Here is a 19,806-nt window from a genome sequence, read left to right as displayed (position 1 = left end):
TTACACCTGTATGTGTGTATATACACGTCTGTCTATTACTCACAGACAGTAATAGACAGACATTCACACAGAGGCAGGGATAGATAGGCGCGCGCCCACACACACACACACACACAGAGGCAGGGATAGATAGGCCCATACACACAGAGGCATGGATAGATAGGCCCACACACACACAGAGGCAGGGATAGATAGGCCCACACACACACAGAGGCAGGGATAGATAGGCCCACACACACACAGAGGCAGGGATAGATAGGCCCACACACACACAGAGGCAGGGATAGATAGGCCCACACACACACAGAGGCAGGGATAGATAGGCCCACACACACACAGAGGCAGGGATAGATAGGCCCACACACACACAGAGGCAGGGATAGATAGGCCCACACACACACAGAGGCAGGGATAGATAGGCCCACACACACACAGAGGCAGGGATAGATAGGCCCACACACACACAGAGGCAGGGATAGATAGGCCCACACACACACAGAGGCAGGGATAGATAGGCCCACACACACACACACACAGAGGCAGGGATAGATAGGCCCACACACACACAGAGGCAGGGATAGATAGGCCCACACACACACACAGGCAGGGATAGATAGGCCCACACACACACACACACACAGGCAGGGATAGATAGGCCCACACACACACACACACACAGGCAGGGATAGATAGGCCCACACACACACACACACACAGGCAGGGATAGATAGGCCCACACACACACACACACACAGGCAGGGATAGATAGGCCCACACACACACACACACAGGCAGGGATAGATAGGCACACACACACACACACACACACACACACACACAGGCAGGGATAGATAGGCCCACACACACACACACAGGCAGGGATAGATAGGCCCACACACACACAGGCAGGGATAGATAGGCCCACAAGCAGACAGCTCCACCTAAGGGCTATTTTAATAAATGCACTGCTTCTCAATGCTTTTCAATAGCAGTCACATGACTGGAAAAAAAGGTTGTTATTCTGAAACGGTGTAAATTGAACCGTTGTGAAACGAGGGATAGATAGGCCCACACACTCACACACACACACACAGGCAGGGATAGATAGGCCCACAAGCAGACAGCACCACCTACTGGCTATTTTAATAAATGCACTGCTTCTCAATAGCAGTCAAATGACTGGAAAAAAAGGTTGTTATTCTGAAACGGTGTAAATTGAACCGTTGTGAAACGAGGGCCACATGTATGTATGTATGTATGTGTATATATATATATATATATATATATATATATATATATATATATATATATATATATATATATATATATATATATATATACACACATACATAGGTGGCCCTCGTTTCACAACGGTTCAATTTACACAGTTTCAGAATAACAACCTTTTTTTCCAGTCATGTGACTGCTATTGAAAAGCATTGAGAAGCAGTGCATTTATTAAAATAGCCAGTAGGTGGAGCTGTCTGCTTGTGTTGCCGCAAAGCCAAGAAAGCTGAAATTAATCATTTTAACCAGACCTGAGCTATCGAGCAGATTTCAAAGGAACAAGATCTTCCTGTCTATAAATCAGTCCAGATTGGAAAGCATAGAAAGAACTGTTTGCAGAAAAATGCAAGTGAAGTCTGTGTTGTGTGATTATTTTATTAGGTTTATAATGTTGTTTAGCAAATGTTTTGTTCATTTAACTTAGTTTAATTATATATTCTGTATTGTGTGATTATTTTATTAGGTTTATAATGCTGTTTAGCATTTAAAGTCTTCATTTCACAGCTTTAAAAATAATGTATTAGGTGTTACTTATGCCAATTTTGAGAGTGGCCTTGAACATAACTCCCTCATTTCCCATTGACTTACATTATAAACTGGGTTTCAATTTACAACCATTCCTTCTGGAACCTAACCCCGGCGTAAACTGAGGGATAGATATATATATATATATATACATACACACACACACATTATATATATATATATATATATATATATATATATATATATATATATATATATATATATATATATATATATATATATATATATATATATATATATATATATATATATATATATATATATATATATATATATATATATATATATATACATATACACACACACTTTATCATTTTATAGGACCAATAAATACAATAGATTTGCATAATCAACAAATGCATGATAAAAAGACAATGCAATAGCACCGTCTGTACTTCAAATGAGTAGTAGATTTTTTTCTGACAATTTTCAAAATAATGCCTATTTCCACTCCTGTATCATGTGACAGCCATCAGCCAATCACAAATGCATATATGTATATTCTCTGAAGTAAATTGGAAAGCTGTTTAAAATTGCCTACTCTACTACTATCTGAATCATGACAGTTTAATTTTGACTGGAGTGTCCCTTTAAAGGGAACACTAAAGTTAAAAATTCTCATTCATTTAGAGCATGCAGTTTTAAAGAGACATGAAACCCAATTTTTATCCTTTCATGAATTAGATAGAGAATATGATATTATACAACTTTTCAACAATGGATACCAAGAGAACAAGAATAATAGAATTGTCTTAATTCTTTTTTGGTGTGTCCTGGAATTTTTAGTTTAATTTTGACTTTACTATCCCTTTAAATATGTCATTTTTCTACTACAATGTTTTTTCCAAATATATTGATATTATCTAAAAATATCTTTATCTTTTACTAATTGCCATTATATTTATACTTTTCTTACAGCTATGCATATTTGTTTAATGCATATCAATCACTTTCAATTCTTATCCAAAATGTATCTACAAAACTTCCAAAAGACTTTAAAGTTGAACTTTAGAAAATCTTACCTGATGACTTTTTTTGCAAAGGATTGCAATATGTTACTGGGTGTATTTGTAACATATTTAGGGGTCTATTACAATTATTTAGAAAAGTTAAAACATTTTTTTTTACAAAATTCCCTATTAAAGTGTGAGATTTTTGCATATAAATAATTTGATAAAGAACTGTAATAGCTGTTTATTTTTCAAATATACTATACACACAGTAACAGACAGAGACATGAACTCACAGACAGTAATAGACAGACATGAACTCACAGACAGGGATAGATAGGCCCACACACACACACACAGGCAGGGATAGATAGGCCCACACACACACACACACACAGGCAGGGATAGATAGGCCCCCATACACACACAGGCAGGGATAGATAGGCCCCCATACACACACAGGTAGGGAAAGATAGACCTTCCCCACACACACACAGGCAGGGATAGATAGCCCCCCCCACACACACACACAGGCAGGGATAGATAGCCCCCCCACACACACACACACAGGCAGGGATAGATAGCCCCCCCCCCCCCCCCACACACAGGCAGGGATAGATAGGCCCGCACACACACAGGCAGGGATAGATAGCCCCCCCCCCCACACACAGGCAGGGATAGATAGGCCCGCACACACACAGGCAGGGATAGATAGCCCCCCCCGCACACACACAGGCAGGGATAGATAGCCCCCCCCCCCCCCACACACAGGCAGGGATAGATAGCCCCCCCCCCCCCCCACACACAGGCAGGGATAGATAGGCCCGCACACACACAGGCAGGGATAGATAGGCCCGCACACACACACACACACACACACACACACAGGCAGGGATAGATAGGCCCACACACACACACACACACACACACAGACAGGGATAGATAGGCCCACACACACACACACAGGCAGGGATAGATAGGCCAACACACACACACACACAGGCAGGGATAGATAGGCCCACACACACAGGGATAGATAGGCCCACACACACACAGGCAGGGATAGATAGGCCCACACACACACAGGCAGGGATAGATAGGCCCACACACACACAGGCAGGGATAGATAGGCCCACACACACACAGGCAGGGATAGATAGGCCCACACACACACACAGAGGCAGGGATAGATAGGCCCACACACACACAGGCAGGGATAGATAGGCACACACACACACACACAGGAAGGGATAGATAGGCATACACACTCAGTTAGTAATAGCAGACACAAGCACTCACATGTGAGTTTGTGAAAACTTGCCATTGTCATTATAGAGTAAATGACACACAAACACCCATCACTATTAAGCATTTGTAAACAATAAGTAAATAAATTAAAAAAAATGCATAATTTCAAAAATATTTTTTTTATATTTTTTTTATTCAACAGTCCTTAACAGAACACCTGTTCCCTTAGTATGTGGAAACCCAATTTTTATAAAACACCTTTTTTAAATTAGCTCAGCAAAACGAAAAAAATATGTACATATAATTATGTAAAGACCATGAATAATTTGTCATATGCATAAAACATCACCTCTTTAGTGACACAGATCAGTGAGATAGGAGACTGCTTTCCTCAGGGTGATTACTGTCCTTTTTACTTTCAGCTCTAAGTAGTTATCCGGTCTTAACATGCCCCCTTTGTGATCTTGTTGCTCCATTAGTATGATTGACATCCAATGCAGCCAATTAACATAACATTATATATAAGTATATATGTATATATATATATATATATATATATATATATATATATATATATATATATATATATATATATATATATATATATATATATATATATATATATAATTTCCAATATTCACTCCATGTGAGTAGAATAATGCTGCACTCACCGGTCTTGTAGAAAATGTTTCTTTATTGTATACAAATGACAATATTCATCACACAAGTGCCTATATACAGGGAGTGCAGAATTATTAGGCAAATGAGTATTTTGACCACATCATCCTCTTTATGCATGTTGTCTTACCCCAAGCTGTATAGGCTCGAAAGCCTACTACCAATTAAGCATATTAGGTGATGTGCATCTCTGTAATGAGAAGGGGTGTGGTCTAATGACATCAACACCCTATATCAGGTGTGCATAATTATTAGGCAACCTCCTTTGCTTTGGCAAAATGGGTCAAAAGAAGGACTTGACAGGCTCAGAAAAGTAAAAAATAGTGAGATATCTTGCAGAGGGATGCAGCACTCTTAAACTTGCAAAGCTTCTGAAGCGTGATCATTGAACAATCAAGCGTTTCATTCAAAATAGTCAACAGGGTCGCAAGAAGCGTGTGGAAAAACCAAGGCGCAAAATAACTGCCCATGAACTGAGAAAAGTCAAGCGTGCAGCTGCCAAGATGCCACTTGCCACCAGTTTGGCCATATTTCAGAGCTGCAACATCACTGGAGTGCCCAAAAGCACAAGGTGTGCAATACTCAGAGACATGGCCAAGGTAAGAAAGGCTGAAAGACGACCACCACTGAACAAGACACACAAGCTGAAACGTCAAGACTGGGCCAAGAAATATCTCAAGACTGATTTTTCTAAGGTTTTATGGACTGATGAAATGAGAGTGAGTCTTGATGGGCCAGATGGATGGGCCCGTGGCTGGATTGATAAAGGGCAGAGAGCTCCAGTCCGACTCAGACGCCAGCAAGGTGGAGGTGGAGTACTGGTTTGGGCTGGTATCATCAAAGATGAGCTTGTCGGGCCTTTTTCGGGTTGAGGATGAAGTCAAGCTCAACTCCCAGTCCTACTGCCAGTTTCTGGAAGACACCTTCTTCAAGCAGTGGTACAGGAAGAAGTCTGCATCCTTCAAGAAAAACATGATTTTCATGCAGGACAATGCTCCATCACACGCATCCAAGTACTCCACAGCGTGGCTGGCAAGAAAGGGTATAAAAGAAGAAAATCTAATGACATGGCCTCCTTGTTCACCTGATCTGAACCCCATTGAGAACCTGTGGTCCATCATCAAATGTGAGATTTACAAGGAGGGAAAACAGTACACCTCTCTGAACAGTGTCTGGGAGGCTGTGGTTGCTGCTGCACGCAATGTTGATGGTGAACAGATCAAAACACTGACAGAATCCATGGATGGCAGGCTTTTGAGTGTCCTTGCAAAGAAAGGTGGCTATATTGGTCACTGATTTGTTTTTGTTTTTGAATGTCAGAAATGTATATTTGTGAATGTTGAGATGTTATATTGGTTTCACTGGTAAAAATAAATAATTGAAATGGGTATATATTTGTTTTTTGTTAAGTTGCCTAATAATTATGCACAGTAATAGTCACCTGCACACACAGATATCCCCCTAAAATAGCTATAACTAAAAACAAACTAAAAACTACTTCCAAAACTATTCAGCTTTGATATTAATGAGTTTTTTGGGTTCATTGAGAACATGGTTGTTGTTCAATAATAAAATTAATCCTCAAAAATACAACTTGCCTAATAATTCTGCACTCCCTGTGTGTATATATATATATATATATATATATATATATATATATATATATATTCATTCTTTCATGTAAGTAGCAAGTGTCCATGAGCTAGTGACGTATGGGATATACTGTACATTCCTACCTGGAGGGCGCAAAGTTTCCCAAACCTCAATATGCCTATAAATACACCTCCCACCACACTCATACTTCAGTTTTACAAACTTTGCCTACGTTGGAGGATGGTGAAGCAAGTCATGCTTGATTTCTTCTGTGAAAGGCGATTCTAAGCATTTTGAAGCCCAGTTCCTCTCAAAGTACAGTGTTTGAGGGATGTGAAGGGAGTATTTGCCTAATGATGCCATGTTTTCACATATGGGAAATCTATTCTAATGCTCTCTGTAAATTCGGTCGTGGGGATTCATCTGCTGCCTCCCTTTACAGATCGACATCCTCCTCTACATTACCTCTGCTGATATGTTTCAGTACTGGTTTGGCTGTCTGCTATATGTGGATGGGTGTCTTCAGGTAAGTATATATCTTTTGTTAAGATACTCTCAGCTATGTTTATTTCCCTTTGCAGTCTAACAGTTTCAGCATGGAAAATTATGTTTGGGAGAAATCTAGCATATTTTAACTTAGCTAAGGTTTCAGGTAGTTGTAACTTTGGTCTGTTTTTTTTTACATTTTGGTGGGCAAATTAGGCTCACGATGGCGCAAAATACTTCTATTTATTGCGTATATTTCTACAGCTGATGTTGCTGCTGCTTCAACTTTTTGGTTGGACAATTTAGCAGAGCAGCTATTGGATCCTGATTTGTCTAACATTGTTGTTTTACTTCAACATGCTAATCATTTCATTTGTGATGCTATATTTGATATTATTAAGATTGATATTAAATCTGTGTCTTTAGCTATTCTATCTAGAAGAAGTTTATGGCTTAAATCATGGAATGCAGATATGGTGTCTAAATCTAGATTACTATCATCTTTTCAAGGTAATAATTTATTTGGTTCTCAATTGGATTCTATTATCTCCACTATCACTGGGGGTAAGGGAGTTTTTCTGCCCCAAGTCAAGAAATCCAAGTGTAAATTTAAAGCTCCCAATCGTTTTCGTTCCTTTCGTCAGTCTAAGGAACAAAAAGAACTCATTCCCCTAAGGCCTCTGGTTCCAATTGGAGACCATCCACAAATTGGAATAATTCCAAGCCTTATAAGAAACCAAATACAGCCCCTAAGACTGCATGAAGGTGCGGCCCTCAATCCAGTTCAACTGGTGGGGGGCAGACTAAAATTATTTCAAGACATTTGGGCAGATTCTGTCCAAAATCAGTGGATTCAGGACATGGTTTCAGAATAAGACCTTCAATGGGAAGATTCTTGTGTGTTTCATACCTAGAGCTTTCAGGGGTGAGGGTTCCAGTTCCTCTACAGGAACAGGGTTTGGGTTTTTATTCAAATCTGTTCATTGTCCCAAAGAAGGAGGATTCATTCAGACCAATTCTGGATATGAAAACTTTAAATCGTTTTGTAAGAGTCCCAACTTTCAAGATGGTGCCTATAAGGACTATTCTGCCTTTTGTTCAGCAAGGTAATTTCATGTCCACAATAGACTTACAGGACGCTTATCTTCATATTCCGATTCACCCAGACCACTATCGGTTTCTGAGATTCTCTTTTCTAGACAAGCATTACCAATTTGTCGCTCTTCTATTTGGTCTAGCGAAAGCTCTGAGAATCTTTTCAAGGGTTCTCGTGCCCTTCTTTCTAATCAGAAAGCAGGGTATTGTGGTGTTTCCTTATTTGGACGATATCTTGGTACTAGCTCAATCTTCTCATTTAGCAGAATCTCACACAAAACAACTTGTGTCGTTTCTTCAAAGACATGGTTGGAGGATCAATTTACAAAAGAGTTTCTTGATTCCTCAGACAAAGGTCACCTTTTTAGGTTTCCAGATAGATTCAGTGTCCATGACTCTTTCTTTGACAGAAAAAGAGACGAATGAAGTTAGTGCTAGCTAAACCTTCAGTCTCTATTATTCCCTTCAGTGGCTATGTGCATGGAAGTTTTAGGTCTCATGATTGCAGCATTGGACGCGATCCCCTTTGCTCGTTTTCATATGAGACCTCTTCAGCTTTGCATGTTGCACCAATGGTGCAGGGATTATACTCAGATATCACAGTTGATATACTTAAGTCCCAACATTCGACAATCTCTGTCTTGATAGTTAAACCATCACCTTATTGTTCAAGGAGCCTCCTTTGTTCGTCCTTCCTGGACTGTGATCACTACAGATGCAAGTCTTACAGGTTGGGGAGCTGTCTGGGGGTCTCTAACAGCACAACGGGTTTGGGAACCTCAGGAGGCGAGGTTACCAATCAATATTTTAGAACTATTTTCAGAGGTCTTCAGGCTTGGCCTCTATTGAAGAGAGAACTTTATATTCAATTCCATACAGACAATATCACGACAGTGGCATATGTCAAATCATCAAGGGGGACGTGCAGTCCTTCAGCAATGAACTAAGTTTTTCTGATACTTTCTTGGGCGGAATCCAACGTGGAGATGGTAGATGCTCTAGCAGTTCCTTGGTTTTACCAACCTGCTTACATTTTCAGCCTCTGGTTCTTCTTCCAAAGGTGATCTCCAAGATCATAATGGAACAATCTGTGTTTCTGATAGCTCCAGCTTGGCCTCTCAGGTTTTGGTATGCAGAACTTGTCAAGATGTCCAGTTGCCAATCTTGGCCACTTCCTTTAAGGCCAGACCTTCTGTCTCAAGTTGCCATTTTTCCATCAGGATCTCAAATTTCTAAATTTGATGGCATGGAAATTGAACGCTTAGTGCTTAGTCATAGAGGTTTTTCTGACTCAGTGATTAGTACTATGGTACAGGCTCGTAAGTCTGTTTCCAGGAAAATTTATCATAGGGTTTGGGAAACCTATATTTCTTGGTATTTCTCTCATAAATATTCTAGGCATTCATTCAGAATCCCTAGGATTTTACAGTTTCTTCAGGATGGTTTGGATAAGGGTTTGTCTGCAAATACTTTGAAAGGACACATTTCTGCTCTGTCTTATTTCATTGAAAGATTGCTAAACTTCCTGATATTCACTGTTTTGTTCAGGCTTTGATTCGCATTAAACCTGTTATTAAATCTATTTCTCCTCCTTGAAGTCTCAACTTGGTTTTGAACATTTTGCAGGCTCCTCTTTTTTTGGAAAGTGTTATTTCTTTTGGCTATCTCTTCTGCTAGAAGAGTTTCTGAGTTGTCTGCTCTCACTTGCGAGTCTCCTGTTGTTCTACGGACTTCATTTAAATTTTTGCCTAAAGTTGTGAATTTAAACATCAATAGGGAAATTGTTGTTCCTTCTTTATGTCCTAATACTAAGAATACTCTTGAAAGGGCTTTACATTCTTTGGATGTGGCAAGAGCTTTGAAATATGTTGAGGCTACTAAAGATTTCAGAAAGACTTCAAGTCTATTTGTTATTTTTTCTGGCTCTAGGAAAGGTCAGAAAGTCTCCGCCATTTCTTTGGGATCTTGGTTGAAACTTGATTCACAAAGCTTATTTGGAGGCGGGGCAGTCTCCGCCTCAGAGAATTACAGCTCATTCTACTAGATCAGTTGCCACTTCTTGGGCTTTTAAGAATAATGCTTCAGTTGATCAAATTTGCAAAGCAGCAACTTTGTCTTCTTTGCATACTTTTCCTAATTTTACCATTTTGATGCGTTTGCTTCTTCAGATGCAGCCTTTGGTAGAAAGGCTCTTCAGGCAGTTGTCTCAGTTTGATTCTAATGCCTTTGTTTTGAGTTTTTCTAACATTTTTAAGAAAACAATTATTTGTTTGGATTTAATTTCTCAGCGGAATTAGCTGTTTTTATTATATCCCTCCCTCTCTAGTGACTCGTGGATTTCCACATCTTGGGTATTATATCCCATACGTCACTAGCTCATGGACTCTTGCCACTTACATGAAAGAAAACAAATTTATGTAAGAACTTACCTGATAAATGCATTTCTTTCATAGTGGCAAGAGTCCATGAGACCCACCCTTTTTTGTGGTTATGATTTTTTTTTGTCTGGGGTTGTTGTTTCTCTTGTTCAGAGAAGAACTGCCTGGTATTTCGGTGCTGTACTGTCATTGGGCAAGGTCAAACTAATATGCTACAGGATACTTTTTTTCTGTGAAGGGGCATAGTGTGCTAAAAGAGTATGCACCCTGAGTGGCAACCTAAAATGAACAGGCACGGAAGTTTTTCTAGCTTTTGTTCTGTCTCAGCTGAGTGCATCTCTCTCTTTTTATATTTATGCAAATTGCTCTTGGGTCTCCCTAAGAGTAAAAGGGGAAACCAGACGTGGACTCCTTGCACACATGCCCTTAGAGAGATGCGACTGCACATCACTGATTAGGCCCACAGAAGGCCGAAACGATCATCTGGGGTTGTTCTTTCTCTTATTCAGAGAAGAATTGCCTGGTATTTCGGTACTGGACTGTCATTGGGCAGGGTCAGTGATAAGCTACAGGATATTTTTTCTCTGTGAAGGGGCATAGTGTGCTAAAAGAGTATGCACCCTGAGTGGCACCTTAAATGAACAAGCACAGAAGTTTTTCTAGCTTTTGTTCTATCTCAGCCGAGTGCATCTCTCTCTTTTTATTTTTATTTTTTTGTATAAAAGCACATTATTTTTTCCAGTTCCTCTTTTTTTGTATGCTTTTTACTCCTTTTTTACACCTCATTTCTTGGCTTTACGTTAAACTGAAGTATGAGTGAGGTGGAAGGTGTATTTATAGGCATTTTGAGGTTTGGGAAACTTTGCCCCCTCCAGGTAGGAATGTATATCCCATACATCACTAGCTCATGGACTCTTGCCACTATGAAAGAAATGAATTTATCAGGTAAGTTCTTACATAAGTTATATTATTTGTAATGTATATGCTTGTGATTTGTGTATTTTAACCTTTGCTATACCAGTAGTTTAGAGAAAGGAGGTGTATAACCTGCGCAAAAAACAGATAGGGGAAGGGGGATGGGGGATACCTCTAGCTCTCCTCAATGGGTACCCTAGCATGCCCAATGTGTAAAGATATATATAAGGTAGAGGTGAGCGCCAAAGGAAGGCTGAGGATAGGGAAGGGAGCGCCAAAATAGGCTACGATAAGCTGGTAGAATATGAAATTAAAATTATTTATTCCACACAATAATTAAAATACTAAAAAAAAACAATATACACTGGTGGTTGTTCATGGATCCATGTTACAAATGATAGTGAATTACAGTGTTTGATAAAATACAATGCAATGTAATAATAAAAACCAATGCAATATAATAATAAAAACAATTAATATACTAGTAGAATCAATATGGCTGATGATATAGCCTTATAGGCTGAGTGTCTATTAAGTGATTAGCACCTTAGTTGAGTCCAGTAAATGTAAGATGCTCCTGGTGGGTAGTATAGGGTTAGTTGTAGTCCAAAATGTGCAGAGAAAAAATGGCGAGGTTTGAGTGTTATCAGTGTCCAGTGCAAAAATATGTAAGATTAGAAAAAATGAAAAAATGCAAAAAATACAAAAAATAGTGAAAAAATGTGTTCACTCTATGTGATATAACGATGAAAAAAATGAAAAAAAATTATGAGATCCCTCCAAAAAATGTGTTAAAATAAAAGTAGTGTCAATTGTAAAATCCAAAGTGATGTTGGTGATATCAGTGCAAATCAATCAGTGGTTCAGTGTTGATACGATGTTTGACAATGCAAATAAGATTATACAAAAAATCCTGAAAAAAAGAAAACAAACAATACTCTAATATATGCAATCTGTTCAATGGATATATCAGTATTATGCTTACTCAGATCTGTCAACGCGTTTCGGCCATATACCTCTGGCCTTTATCAAGACTCCATAAAGGCCAGAGGTATATGGCCGAAACGCGTCAACAGATCTGAGTAAGCATAATACCGATATATCCATTGAACAGATTGCATATATTAGAGTATTGTTTGTTTTCTTTTTTTCAGGATTTTTTGTATAATCTTATTTGCATTGTCAAACATCGTATCAACACTGAACCATTTATTGATTTGCACTGATATCACCAACATCACTTTGGATTTTACAATTGACACTACTTTTATTTTAACACATTTTTTGGAGGGATCTCATCATTTTTTTCATTTTTTTCATCGTTATATCACAGAGTGAACACATTTTTTCACTATTTTTTGTATTTTTTCTAATCTTACATATTTTTGCACTGGACACTGATAACACTCAAACCTCGCCATTTTTTTCTCTGCACATTTTGGACTACAACTAACCCTATACTACCCACCAGGAGCATCTTACACTTACTGGACTCAACTAAGGTGCTAATCACTTAATAGACACTCAGCCTATAAGGCTATATCATCAGCCATATTGATTCTACTAGTATATTAATTGTTTTTATTATTATATTGCATTGTTTTTATTATTACATTGCATTGTATTTTATCAAACACTGTAATTTACCATCATTTGTAACATGGATCCATGAACAACCACCAGTGTATATTATTATTATTTTTTTTTTGTATTTTAATTATTGTGTGGAATAAATAATTTTAATTTCATATTCTACCAGCTTATCGTAGCCTATTTTGGCGCTCCCTTCCCTATCCTCAGCCTTCCTTTGGCGCTCACCTCTACCTTATATATACCAGTAGTTTATCAAGCAAGCACTGCCACTAATAAAAAATATATTTTTTTATTGTGTTAAAGTGCTCTACACTGCTCCCTATTGCACCCCGGGCCACTGCCCACCCCTAGAAACGGCCCTGCACATATGCCTCATGCTATTGGCTCACCTAAAGTGTTAACTAGTTCCCAGTAGTGCATTGCTGCTTCTTCAACAAAGGATACTAAGAGAATAAAGCAAATTAGATAATGGAAGTAAACTGTAAAGTTGCTTAAAATGGTTTTCTCTGTCTGAATCAAGAAAGAACATTTTAGGCTGTCATGTCCCTTTAAGCAACTGTCCTATTTAATAATTATCTACCTAGCTTCATTCTCTAAGTATCCTTTGTTGAAGAGAATAGTAGGAGCAGCAATACTGTAGGAGCAGCAATACTGTATTGGGAGCTAGCTACTGACTGGAGGCTACATGTATATGCATCTTGCCATTGGCTCACCTAGTATGTTCAGCTAACTCCCAGTAGTAAATAAACTATTCCAAAAAAGGATACCAAGAGAATGAGGCAAATTTGATAACTGGTCAGTTGTAAAGTTGTTTAAAATTGTATGTTCTATATGAATAATAAAATAAAAAACAGAATTTATGTTTACCTGATAAATTACTTTCTCCAACGGTGTGTCCGGTCCACGGCGTCATCCTTACTTGTGGGATATTCTCTTCCCCAACAGGAAATGGCAAAGAGCCCAGCAAAGCTGGTCACATGATCCCTCCTAGGCTCCGCCTACCCCAGTCATTCGACCGACGTTAAGGAGGAATATTTGCATAGGAGAAACCATATGATACCGTGGTGACTGTAGTTAAAGAAAATAAATCATCAGACCTGATTAAAAAACCAGGGCGGGCCGTGGACCGGACACACCGTTGGAGAAAGTAATTTATCAGGTAAACATAAATTCTGTTTTCTCCAACATAGGTGTGTCCGGTCCACGGCGTCATCCTTACTTGTGGGAACCAATACCAAAGCTTTAGGACACGGATGAAGGGAGGGAGCAAATCAGGTCACCTAAATGGAAGGCACCACGGCTTGCAAAACCTTTCTCCCAAAAAATAGCCTCAGAAGAAGCAAAAGTATCAAACTTGTAAAATTTGGTAAAAGTGTGCAGTGAAGACCAAGTCGCTGCCCTACATATCTGATCAACAGAAGCCTCGTTCTTGAAGGCCCATGTGGAAGCCACAGCCCTAGTGGAATGAGCTGTGATTCTTTCAGGAGGCTGCCGTCCGGCAGTCTCGTAAGCCAATCTGATGATGCTTTTAATCCAAAAAGAGAGAGAGGTAGAAGTTGCTTTTTGACCTCTCCTGTTACCAGAATAAACAACAAACAAGGAAGATGTTTGTCTAAAATCCTTTGTAGCATCTAAATAGAATTTTAGAGCGCGAACAACATCCAAATTGTGCAACAAACGTACCTTCTTCGAAACTGGTTTCGGACCCAAGGAAGGCACGACTATCTCCTGGTTAATGTTTTTGTTAGAAACAACTTTTGGAAGAAAACCAGGTTTAGTACGTAAAACCACCTTATCTGCATGGAACACCAGATAAGGAGGAGAACACTGCAGAGCAGATAATTCTGAAACTCTTCTAGCGGAAGAAATTGCAGCCAAAAACAAAACTTTCCAAGATAATAACTTAATATCAATGGAATGTAAGGGTTCAAACGGAACCCCCTGAAGAACTGAAAGAACTAAGTTGAGACTCCAAGGAGGAGTCAAAGGTTTGTAAACAGGCTTGATTCTAACCAGAGCCTGAACAAAGGCTTGAACATCTGGCACAGCTGCCAGCTCTTTGTGAAGTAACACAGACAAGGCAGAAATCTGTCCCTTCAAGGAACTTGCAGATAATCCTTTCTCCAATCCTTCTTGAAGAAAGGATAGAATCCTAGGAATCTTTACCTTGTCCCAAGGGAATCCTTTAGATTCACACCAACAGATATATTTTTTCCATATTTTGTGGTAAATTTTTCTAGTTACAGGCTTTCTGGCCTGAACAAGAGTATCAATAACAGAATCTGAGAACCCTCGCTTTGATAAGATCAAGCGTTCAATCTCCAAGCAGTCAGCTGGAGTAGGACCAGATTCGGATGTTCGAACGGACCTTGAACAAGAAGGTCTCGTCTCAAAGGTAGCTTCCATGGTGAAGCCGATGACATATTCACCAGATCTGCCTACCAAGTCCTGCGTGGTTACGCAGGAGCTATCAAGATCACCTACGCCCTCTCCTGATTGATCCTGGCTACCAGCCTGGGGATGAGAGGAAACGGCGGGAATACATAAGCTAGGTTGAAGGTCCAAGGTGCTACTAGTGCATCTACTAGAGTCGCCTTGGGATCCCTGGATCTGGACCCGTAGCAAGGAACCTTGAAGTTCTGACGAGAGGCCATCAGATCCATGTCTGGAATGCCCCACAGTTGAGTGATTTGGGCAAAGATTTCCGGATGGAGTTCCCACACCCCCGGATGCGATGTCTGACGAATCAGAAAATCCGCTTCCCAAGTTTCCACTCCTGGGATGTGGATTGCAGACAGGTGACAGGAGCGAGTCTCCGCCCACTGAATGATTTTGGTCACTTCTTCCATCGCCAGGGAACTCCTTGTTCCCCCATGATGGTTGATGTACGCAACAGTCGTCATGTTGTCTGATTGAAACCGTATGAACTTGGCCCTCGCTAGCTGAGGCCAAGCCTTGAGAGCACTGAATATCGCTCTCAGTTCCAGAATCTTTATCGGTAGAAGAGATTCTTCCCGAGACCAAAGACCCTGAGCTTTCAGGGATCCCCAGACCGCGCCCCAGCCCATCAGACTGGCGTCGGTCGTGACAATGACCCACTCTGGTCTGCGGGAGGTCACCCCTAGCGACAGGTTGTCCAGGGACAGCCACCAACGGAGTGAGTCTCTGGTCCTCTGATTTACTTGTATCTTCGGAGACAAGTCTGTATAGTCCCCATTCCACTGACTGAGCATACACAATTGAAATGGTCTTAGATGAATGCGCGCAAAAGGAACTATGTCCATTGCCGCTACCATCAAACCTATCACTTCCATGCACTGTGCTATGGAAGGAAGAGGAACGGAAGGAAGTATCCGACAAGAGTTTAGAAGTTTTGTTTTTCTGGTCTCTATCAGAAAAATCCTCATTTCTAAGGAGTCTATTATTGTTCCCAAGAAGGGAACTCTTGTCGACGGAGATAGAGAACTCTTTTCCACGTTCACTTACCATCCGTGAGATCTGAGAAAGGCCAGGACTATGTCCGTGTGAGCCTTTGCTTGAGGAAGGGACGACGCTTGAATCAGAATGTCGTCCAAGTAAGGTACTACAGCAATGCCCCTTGGTCTTAGCACCGCCAGAAGGGACCCTAGTACCTTTGTGAAAATCCTTGGAACAGTGGCTAATCCGAAAGGAAGCGCCACGAACTGGTAATGCTTGTCCAGGAATGCGAACCTTAGGAACCGATGATGTTCCTTGTGGACAGGAATATGTAGATACGCATCCTTTAAATCCACCGTGGTCAAGAATTGACCTTTCTGGATGGTAGGATTGTTCGAATGGTTTCCATTTTGGACGATGGAACCTTGAGAAACTTGTTTAGGATCTTGAGATCTAAGATTGGTCTGAACGTTCCCTCTTTTTTGGGAACTACGAACAGATTGGAGTAGAACCCCATCCCTCGTTCTTTTAATGGAACAGGATGAATCACTTCCAGAAGATAACCTTGGAAGACTATTTCTAGCGCCCAAGGATCCAGAACATCTCTTGCCCAAGCCTGAGTGAAGAGAGAGAGTCTGCCCCCCACCAAATCCGGTCCCGGATCGGGGGCCCGCATCTCATGCTGTCTTGGGAGCAGTGGCAGGTTTCTTGGCCTGCTTTCCTTTGTTCCAGCCTTGCCTTGGTCTCCAGGCTGGATTGGCTTGAGAAGTATTACCCTCCTGCTTAGAGGACGTAGCACTTGGGGCTGGTCCGTTTCTGCGAAAGGGACGAAAATTAGGTTTATTTTTGGCCTTGAAAGACCTATTCTGAGGAAGGGCGTGGCCCTTGCCCCCAGTGATATCAGAGATAAACTCTTTCAAGTCAGGGCCAAACAGTGTTTTCCCCTTGAAAGGAATGTCAAACAATTTGTTCTTGGAAGACGCATCCGCTGACCAAGATTTTAACCAAAGCGCTCTGCGCGCCACAATAGCAAACCCAGAATTTTTCGCCGCTAACCTAGCCAATTGCAAGGTGGCGTCTAGGGTGAAAGAATTAGCCAATTTAAGAGCACGAATTCTGTCCATAATCTCCTCATAAGAAGAAGAATTACTAATAATCGCCTTTTCTAGCTCATCGCACCAGAAACACGCGGCTGTAGTGACAGGGACAATGCATGCAATTGGTTGTAGAAGGTAACCTTGCTGAACAAACATCTTTTTTAGCAAACCTTCTAATTTTTTATCCATAGGATCTTGGAAAGCACAACTATCTTCTATGGGTATAGTGGTGCGCTTGTTTAGAGTAGAAACCGCCCCCTCGACCTTGGGGACTGTCTGCCATAAGTCCTTTCTGGGGTCGACTATAGGAAACAATTTTTTAAAAATGGGGGGAGGTACGAAAGGTACACCGGGCCTGTCCCATTCTTTATTAACAATGTACGCCACCCGCTTGAGTATAGGAAAAGCTTCGGGGGGCCCCGGGGCCTCTAGGAACTTGTCCATTTTACATAGTGTTTCTGGAATGACCAGATAATCACAATCATCCAAATTGGATAACACCTCCTTAAGCAGAGCGCGGAGATGTTCCAACTTAAATTTAAAAGTAATCACATCAGGTTCAGCTTGTTGAGAAATTTTTCCTGAATCTGAAATTTCTCCCTCAGACAAAACCTCCCTGGCCCCCTCAGACTGGTGTAGGGGCCCTTCAGAAACAATATCATCAGCGGCCTCATGCTCTTCAGTATTTTCTAAAACAGAGCAGTCGCGCTTTCGCTGATAAGTGGGCATATTGGCTAAAATGTTTTTGATAGAATTATCCATTACAGCCGTTAATTGTTGCATAGTAAGGAGTATTGGCGCGCTAGATGTACTAGGGGCCTCCTGTATGGGCAAAACTGGTGTAGACGAAGGAGGGGATGATGCAGTACCATGCTTACTCCCCTCACTTGAGGAATCATCTTGGGCATCATTTTTACAAAATTTATTATGACATAAATCACATCTATTTAAATGAGAAGGAACCTTGGCTTCCCCACAGTCAGAACACAATCTATCTGGTAGTTCAGACATGTTAAACAGGCATAAACTTGATAACAAAGCACAAAAAACGTTTTAAAATAAAACCGTTACTGTCACTTTAAATTTTAAACTGAACACACTTTATTACTGCAATTGCGAAAAAGTATGAAGGAATTGTTCAAAATTCACCAAAATTTCACCACAGTGTCTTAAAGCCTTAAAAGTATTGCACACCAAATTTGGAAGCTTTAACCCTTAAAATAACGGAACCGGAGCCGTTTTTATATTTAACCCCTTTACAGTCCCTGGAATCTGCTTTGCTGAGACCCAACCAAGCCCAAAGGGGAATACGATACCAAATAATGCCTTCAGAAAGACTTTTCTATGTATCAGAGCTCCACACACATGCAGCTGCATGTCATGCTGTTCTCAAAAACAAGTGCGCCATACCGGCGCGAAAATGAGGCTCTGACTATGATTAGGGAAAGCCCCAATAGAATAAAGTGTCTAAAACAGTGCCTGCCGATATTATTTTACAAAAAATACCCAGATTAAATGATTCCTCAAGGCTAAATATGTGTAAATATGATCGATTTAGCCCAGAAAATGTCTACAGTCTTAATAAGCCCTTGTGAAGCCCTTATTTACTGTGTGAATAAAAATGGCTTACCGGATCCCATAGGGAAAATGACAGCTTCCAGCATTACATCGTCTTGTTAGAATGTGTCATACCTCAAGCAGCAAAAGACTGCTCACTGTTCCCCCAACTGAAGTTAATTCCTCTCAACAGTCCTGTGTGGAACAGCCATGGATTTTAGTAACGGTTGCTAAAATCATTTTCCTCATACAAACAGAAATCTTCATCTCTTTTCTGTTTCAGAGTAAATAGTACATACCAGCACTATTTTAAAATAACAAACTCTTGATTGAATAATAAAAACTACAGTTAAACACTAAAAAACTCTAAGCCATCTCCGTGGAGATGTTGCCTGTACAACGGCAAAGAGAATGACTGGGGTAGGCGGAGCCTAGGAGGGATCATGTGACCAGCTTTGCTGGGCTCTTTGCCATTTCCTGTTGGGGAAGAGAATATCCCACAAGTAAGGATGACGCCGTTGACCGGACACACCTATGTTGGAGAAAATGTGTTATGTCCATTTAAAGTCTGCAAATAAGAATATGAATCTACTTGATATGAAGCCCTGTGACCTAATGTCCCAACACCACACAGAAGGCTAAATGACACGGCCAGAGGCTATATCATCCTATTAATAGCAATGCAAGGCACATTCACAGCTGATCTTTGTCACTGCTCATGTGTAGAGATTTTTATTCTGTGAGTGAACAGTAATGTTAGAGTCTTTCTGCATGGGGACGTGCTGTTAGGAGTGTGCTTTCTGAGATAGATAGATAGATAGATAGATAGATAGATAGATAGATAGATAGATAGATAGATAGATAGACATATATATATATATATATAACCACATATATATATATAACATAAGTTTGTTTTTAAGTGGAGACAGCCGGGGTTGATATGGTTAACAAACTGAAGAAATT

At 40.3% G+C, this 19,806-nt stretch overlaps 1 protein-coding gene across 1 annotated transcript in view; it reads right to left on the bottom strand.

Annotated features, from left to right (window-relative positions):
* Positions 1–19,806, bottom strand: part of GLRX3 (glutaredoxin 3) — a 174,085-nt gene that overhangs the window by 112,385 nt on the left and 41,894 nt on the right. The window lies entirely within an intron of this gene.

Source organism: Bombina bombina, chromosome 9 (assembly GCF_027579735.1).
Source record: "Bombina bombina isolate aBomBom1 chromosome 9, aBomBom1.pri, whole genome shotgun sequence".
Taxonomy (NCBI): domain Eukaryota; kingdom Metazoa; phylum Chordata; class Amphibia; order Anura; family Bombinatoridae; genus Bombina; species Bombina bombina.
This window is presented reverse-complemented; position numbering and strand designations above follow the sequence as displayed.